The 5,580-nt window shown below is 44.1% G+C and overlaps 1 pseudogene; it reads right to left on the bottom strand.

The window, feature by feature from the left end:
• Nucleotides 1-1,896: 1,896 nt before the first annotated feature.
• LOC102769022 lies at nt 1,897-3,291 on the bottom strand (annotated as a pseudogene).
• Nucleotides 3,292-5,580: the final 2,289 nt, after the last annotated feature.

Genomic DNA, 5,580 nt, shown 5'->3' on the forward strand with positions numbered 1-5,580 from the left:
CACACAGAGAGAGTAGGGGGGGGGGGGGAGAGAGAGAGAGAGAGAGAGAGAGAGAGAGAGAGAGAAAGAGAGAGATACACATTGATTGATTGGTTGCTGCATACACCCCAATTGGGGCTGGGGATCAAACCTGCAACCCAGGTTCCTGCCCTTGTTTGGGAATCTAACCCGGGACCCTTTGGTATGTGAGCAGATGCTCTAATCACTGAGAAACACCAGCCACAGTGAGAAAGAGAGTTTTGAAGAGAGGAGGGTAGAGGAGATTCTGGAGCCAGGGAAGAGTGACCTCTGGTGGGATGCTACAGAGGGCCCCCGGCAAGGTCCGTGAAGGGAAAAGATGGGGAGGAGCTCTTCCTATGACATTGAGGTGACTTGGCATGTTGACATTAAACCCCCTAAATAAAAATAGCTGTGACAAATCAAGCATTGCCAACTTACCTGCTGTCTGTCCTGACTGTAAGTGGTAGACATGGGGACCCAAGTCTGGTCCACCTAGGATTTTCTGGCTGGAGCTGGTAGTAAAACTGGACTTGAGATGTGAGTTCAAGGCTGTGGACATCTAGAGTATCTGCTAATTGGGAGGAGAAAGTCTTTGTGCAGGAGCTGGTGAGTCCAGGGGCACCAAGTAACAGAGAAGGAGAGGCAGGGAGTGCTGGTACAGCAGTACCATTGCTAAATCCATTAAATTCACAGCAAATTTCTGAAAATAGAAATCTGCATCCAGAGCTTACTCTCATTTAGAGAATGCAAGACACCAGCAGACTCCTGAAGTATTCAGTATGTCCCCATGATTTGCAGAAGTGAAATATTTGGGCTGAAAAATCAGTTCAAAGAATGGAGACAATCTGATCAGGCATGCTAAAAATTTAGCTCTTTGGTTCCTAGTTGATTCATTTTTATTTTATAGCAATAATATCTTATGAAATAAATTACATACCATATTTCCAAGACAAGATTTCAATATATTTTAAACACAATTTGGGAAGGAATTCAATATGCCTGAATCATCATAGGCAAGATGCTAATCTTGTAATCATGAGTTTAGATTGGAAAAAAATACCTGGTAGAGAAGACCAGGAAGAGAAAATAGAAGACATGTCCTCATACAGAATTATGATTATTTGATGGCAGCAAGTTTTTAAAAAATGCTCATTAAAATTATGAAGTCTCCAACTGTGCAGTTTGAGAGGATGCTTTTGACTTTCAAAATAAGTACAAATTAAAGTCTACAAATCTTACCGTTTTTAAAAAATATATTTTATTGATGTTTTTTACAGAGGAGAGGAATAGAGAGTTAGAAACATTGATCAGCTGCCTCCTGAACACCCACTACTGAGGATGTGCCCGAAACCAAGGTATATGCACTTGGCCAGAATTGAACCTGGGACCCTTCAGTCCGAAGGTCGACGCTCTATCCACTGAGCCAAACCGGTTAGGACTAAATCGTACCATTTTTAACACATTTGTTTGGAGGGCTGTATTGAGTTTGGGTCCTAGTTGTATCACTGTGAACTCAACATCCACTTTTATTTTATTTTTATTATTATTTTTTTAATTTCCAAGGTACTTTATTGTTAAAACAGGTCACAACACTAAGCCTTGGGCCGGTTCTGCTAACGCACAAGCTACAAATGCTTGCCTGGCAGCTGAGGGGCGCTCTGCAGTAGCCTGTTTGAGAATTGAATAAAAATCCATATAAAATAAATATTCAAATAGTTTCCTCAGGAACACATAAGTGTGCCCTGTCACTTAGGCTTTCCATCTTATTCCATCTGTGCCAACCCCACTTACAAAGATATTCCAAACTAGCAATAATTAAGTCAAATGGTCCTCCCAAATCTCTTAAGTCAAGCTACACTACATAACAGCCACAGGAATGGCGTCTACATGTTTACCCTAGGCTGATGCGCAGGCTGCTGGGGGGCGCTCCATCTGCTCTCCCAGGCGCAGGACACAGGCAGGGCACCGGCGTCCTCCTTCGCATCCGAAGGGAAGTCGTGGTTCTGGACTTGCTGCATCAGTTGCCATGTCGGCCCTGACATCACATAGTAGATCCTCGGCCTCTGGAACCCATTGAAAGTAGTAGCAGCAGCCAGGGTGTAAGCTCCCATATTTTCCAAGAGCATCCAGTCCCTCACATGCATATCGGGCAAGCCGCAGCGCTCAACGCTGCGATGGAGGCCGTCACAGCTGGATGAGCCGCCCCAGATGCTGGATGAATAATACTTCTCATCTGGTTTGGGCCTTTCTACAGAAAGGATTTCACGTGCGCATGATCATAGAGTATTCCATTAAATGATCCATATACTCCATCATTCACGAAATACATAAAGGTCTTCTCTCTTGACTCGTCTTCATTATCAGAGCCTGTTTGTTCCTTTAAGACCAGTTCCAGTTTTTTTTTGGCAAAGATATTAACTGCAAGTGTGAAAGCTGATGCAACATAGTATCTGCCTGGCTCAGCTATGAGTGTCGTTCCTGAGTCTGATGTAAAACACTTGTCCAGGGCTGGGTTGATTACACTGGTGACCTCAAATTTAAGCTTCGCATCCTCAGATCCAGGAAAGCCACCACCAATATCCAGAAGGTACATGTTGAATCCAATCTCAGCCACCATGTCAAAGACACAGCGGGCATCAGAGATGGCCTGCACAAAGGTCTCAGCGTCAGGTCAGCCACTGCCCATGTGGAAGCTGACACTGATGACATCAATGTTTAGCTCCTTGGACCATTCCAAGAGAAGCCTGCTGGTCTTGATTGTGGCACCAAATTTGACACTGAGAGGACAGACCGCTTTGGAGTCATCAGTGGCAATCCACAAAACCAGCTTTTGCCTTTGGATGTACCCTGGCAACTTTCATCAGCTCAACTTCGCTATCGAAAGTCATCATCTGGACTCTGTTATTGGCAGCATACTTAATCTGAGATACTTGTTTACAAGGGTTTGCATAGGTGATCCTCTCTGGAGCACCCCAAGACTCTGCACCAATTATATTTCAGTCTTGCTGGCACAGTCAAATCCCGTCCCAATGGCATTTAGGGTCTTCACTATGGTTCTACTGTCATTGCATTTGACTGCATAAAAAGGGGTGACCTGAGGAAGAGCTTTTAACCATCTCAGATGTTTCTTTAGAATGTTTTCCAGGTCTGCAACATAGAAGGCATCCTTATCATTGGAAGAAGAGACTTCATTAATTTTTTGATCCAGAATGTCCTTGGCAGTAAAGCCCTCATTGAGAAAATGGCAGTCAAACTCTTCATTACTAACGTTGTTTATGTTCATGGTTTCTGGATGTTATGAAAAGAAATGCAACACAAAGGAAATTACTGCCAGCTGTTCACCAACACGGCTCTCCAGAAACTCCCAGTCCACAGGAGACAGGTCCTCTTGGTGCAGCACTGGGAATGCCTCGGAGCACCTGACACCTAATGCTGACCCCATGGAGCTGCCGCCCAGCACACAGGATCACCGGCTGCCCCCGTCGGCTGCCTGTCCAGCCACCCATCGCCTTGCTCCCTCCCGTGGAGACCGCCAGCCCAAGTGGTGCTGGAACACTGGAAGGGGGGTTGCAGCAGAGGCTGAGGGGACTGACAAAAAAACCCTACATCCCCTTTTATATGAAAGTAGTGCATGAATTCGTGCACATTGAAAAGAAATTAATGAGAAAAAAAATTTTAGTATGTCTATTCGCCCTTTCTCTATAATAGAAATGTCAACTAAATTCACAATTGACAATGACAGATGGAAACACACGTGATTGGTGCCAGCGAGAACTTCATATGTATCGCATATGTGCGAGTCAACTTAGCCTTTTATTGATATAGAATAAGCTTGCTTAATTAGACCTGCTTTCTGATTTAACTCAACTTTTTCCAGCCCAAATGCTTCACAGACATTTGGTTAAAGTGTAAAATGTTTGCACCTGGCTATAAACCAAGTTGTGTTCCTGGGCTGAAGAAACTCCCAGGAGGCTAGTCGCTAGGGAGAGAAAGCCAGGTGTTGCTAGGTGACGTCATTACCTGATGCCCACAGCCAGCATTTGAGGGCTGGGCTGGGCTGTGGGCTGCATTTTGCACCATGGTGTCTTGGCAACATTGGCTGTGATTTGGTGGGCTATCACTCTGGGGTGGTGACAGGACCTGTGTCCCACTTGGGGGAAGCCAAGTGTTGCTTTGTGGGCACCAGGTCCACAGTGCCATTTCTCTGTAAATGGCCAGTGCGTGTCACTGCAGCTCTTGCGTTGACCATCTGCCCCCACCAGTTGGATGGACACTTAGCATATTAGCCTTTTAAATATATAGATATCCCCATCACTGCCATGGATGGACTACAAACTCACTATAGAGGACTGTGCTGGCTCCCACCCAGAAAAATCCTAGCACATCACAGCACCCAGCTTAGTCCCTGGGACTTTTCTCTCATTTGCCCACTCTCACTCCTTTTGAGATCTCATCTACTCCAGGGTTTATAATTCCATATAAATGCTAATGACTATCAGATTTTTATCTCCAACCCTAAATGTCTCCCCTCGACTCAGAATGACTCCATCCAGCACATCCACTCTCAACTCCTCACACCCACTCTCTTTCCTGTCTCAGTTTTTCGCTCAGGTGCAAAACCTTGGTGTCATTCTTGACTCCTCTGTCCCTCCCTCCCTCATCTTAAAAAATAACAGCTTTATTGAGATACAGTTTACATACCACAAGATTTGCATTTTAAGGTATACAATTCAGTGGGTTTTTTAAAAACACATTCCCAGAGTTGTACATCCTTCACCACCAATTTCAAAACATTTTCATTATTCCATAAAGAAACCCCATACCCATGAGCACCAATCCCTAGTCTCACCTCACACCACTCCCTTAGCAACTTTTTTTTAAAATCCTCATCTGAGGATATTTTTCCATTGATTTTTAGAGAGAGTGGAAGAGAGAGGAAAAGACAGAGAAATAGCGATGTGAGAGAAACACATCAATTGGCTGCCTCCTGCACATGCCCTGACCAGAGCCCTGCCCAGGCCGGGGAGGAGCCTTCAACCCAGGTACGTGCCCTTGACCAGAATTGAATCCAGGAACCTTCAGTCCACAGGCAGATGCTCTATCCACTGAGCCAACCCGGGTACCTTGTGCTTCCCCCTCACCCCATGTGGATTTGCTTATTCTGGACATTTCATATAAATGCAATCATACAGTATATGGTCTTTTGTGACTGGCTTTCACTTGATATAAGGCTTTCAAGGTTGATTCTTGTTGTAAATATATTAGCATTTCAGTTCTTTTCTATTACTGAATAATATTTATTGAATGAATATACCATGTTTTGTTTATCCATTTATCAATTCATGGATAATTTGGTTTATTTCCACTTTTGGTCTATTATGAATAATGCTGTTATGAATTTTCATATGCAAGTGTTTGTGTGAACATGCTTTTATTTTTCTTGGGTATAACCTAGAAGTGGAAGTGCTGGGTTATATGGTAACTCTTTGATTAACATTTGAGGAGCTGCCCATTGTTTTCCAATGTGGCTGCATCATTTTACATTTCCACCAGAAGTACTGAGTCACATCCTTACAACGC

This window comes from Myotis davidii, unplaced genomic scaffold, assembly GCF_000327345.1.
Source record: "Myotis davidii unplaced genomic scaffold, ASM32734v1 scaffold119, whole genome shotgun sequence".
Classification (NCBI taxonomy): domain Eukaryota; kingdom Metazoa; phylum Chordata; class Mammalia; order Chiroptera; family Vespertilionidae; genus Myotis; species Myotis davidii.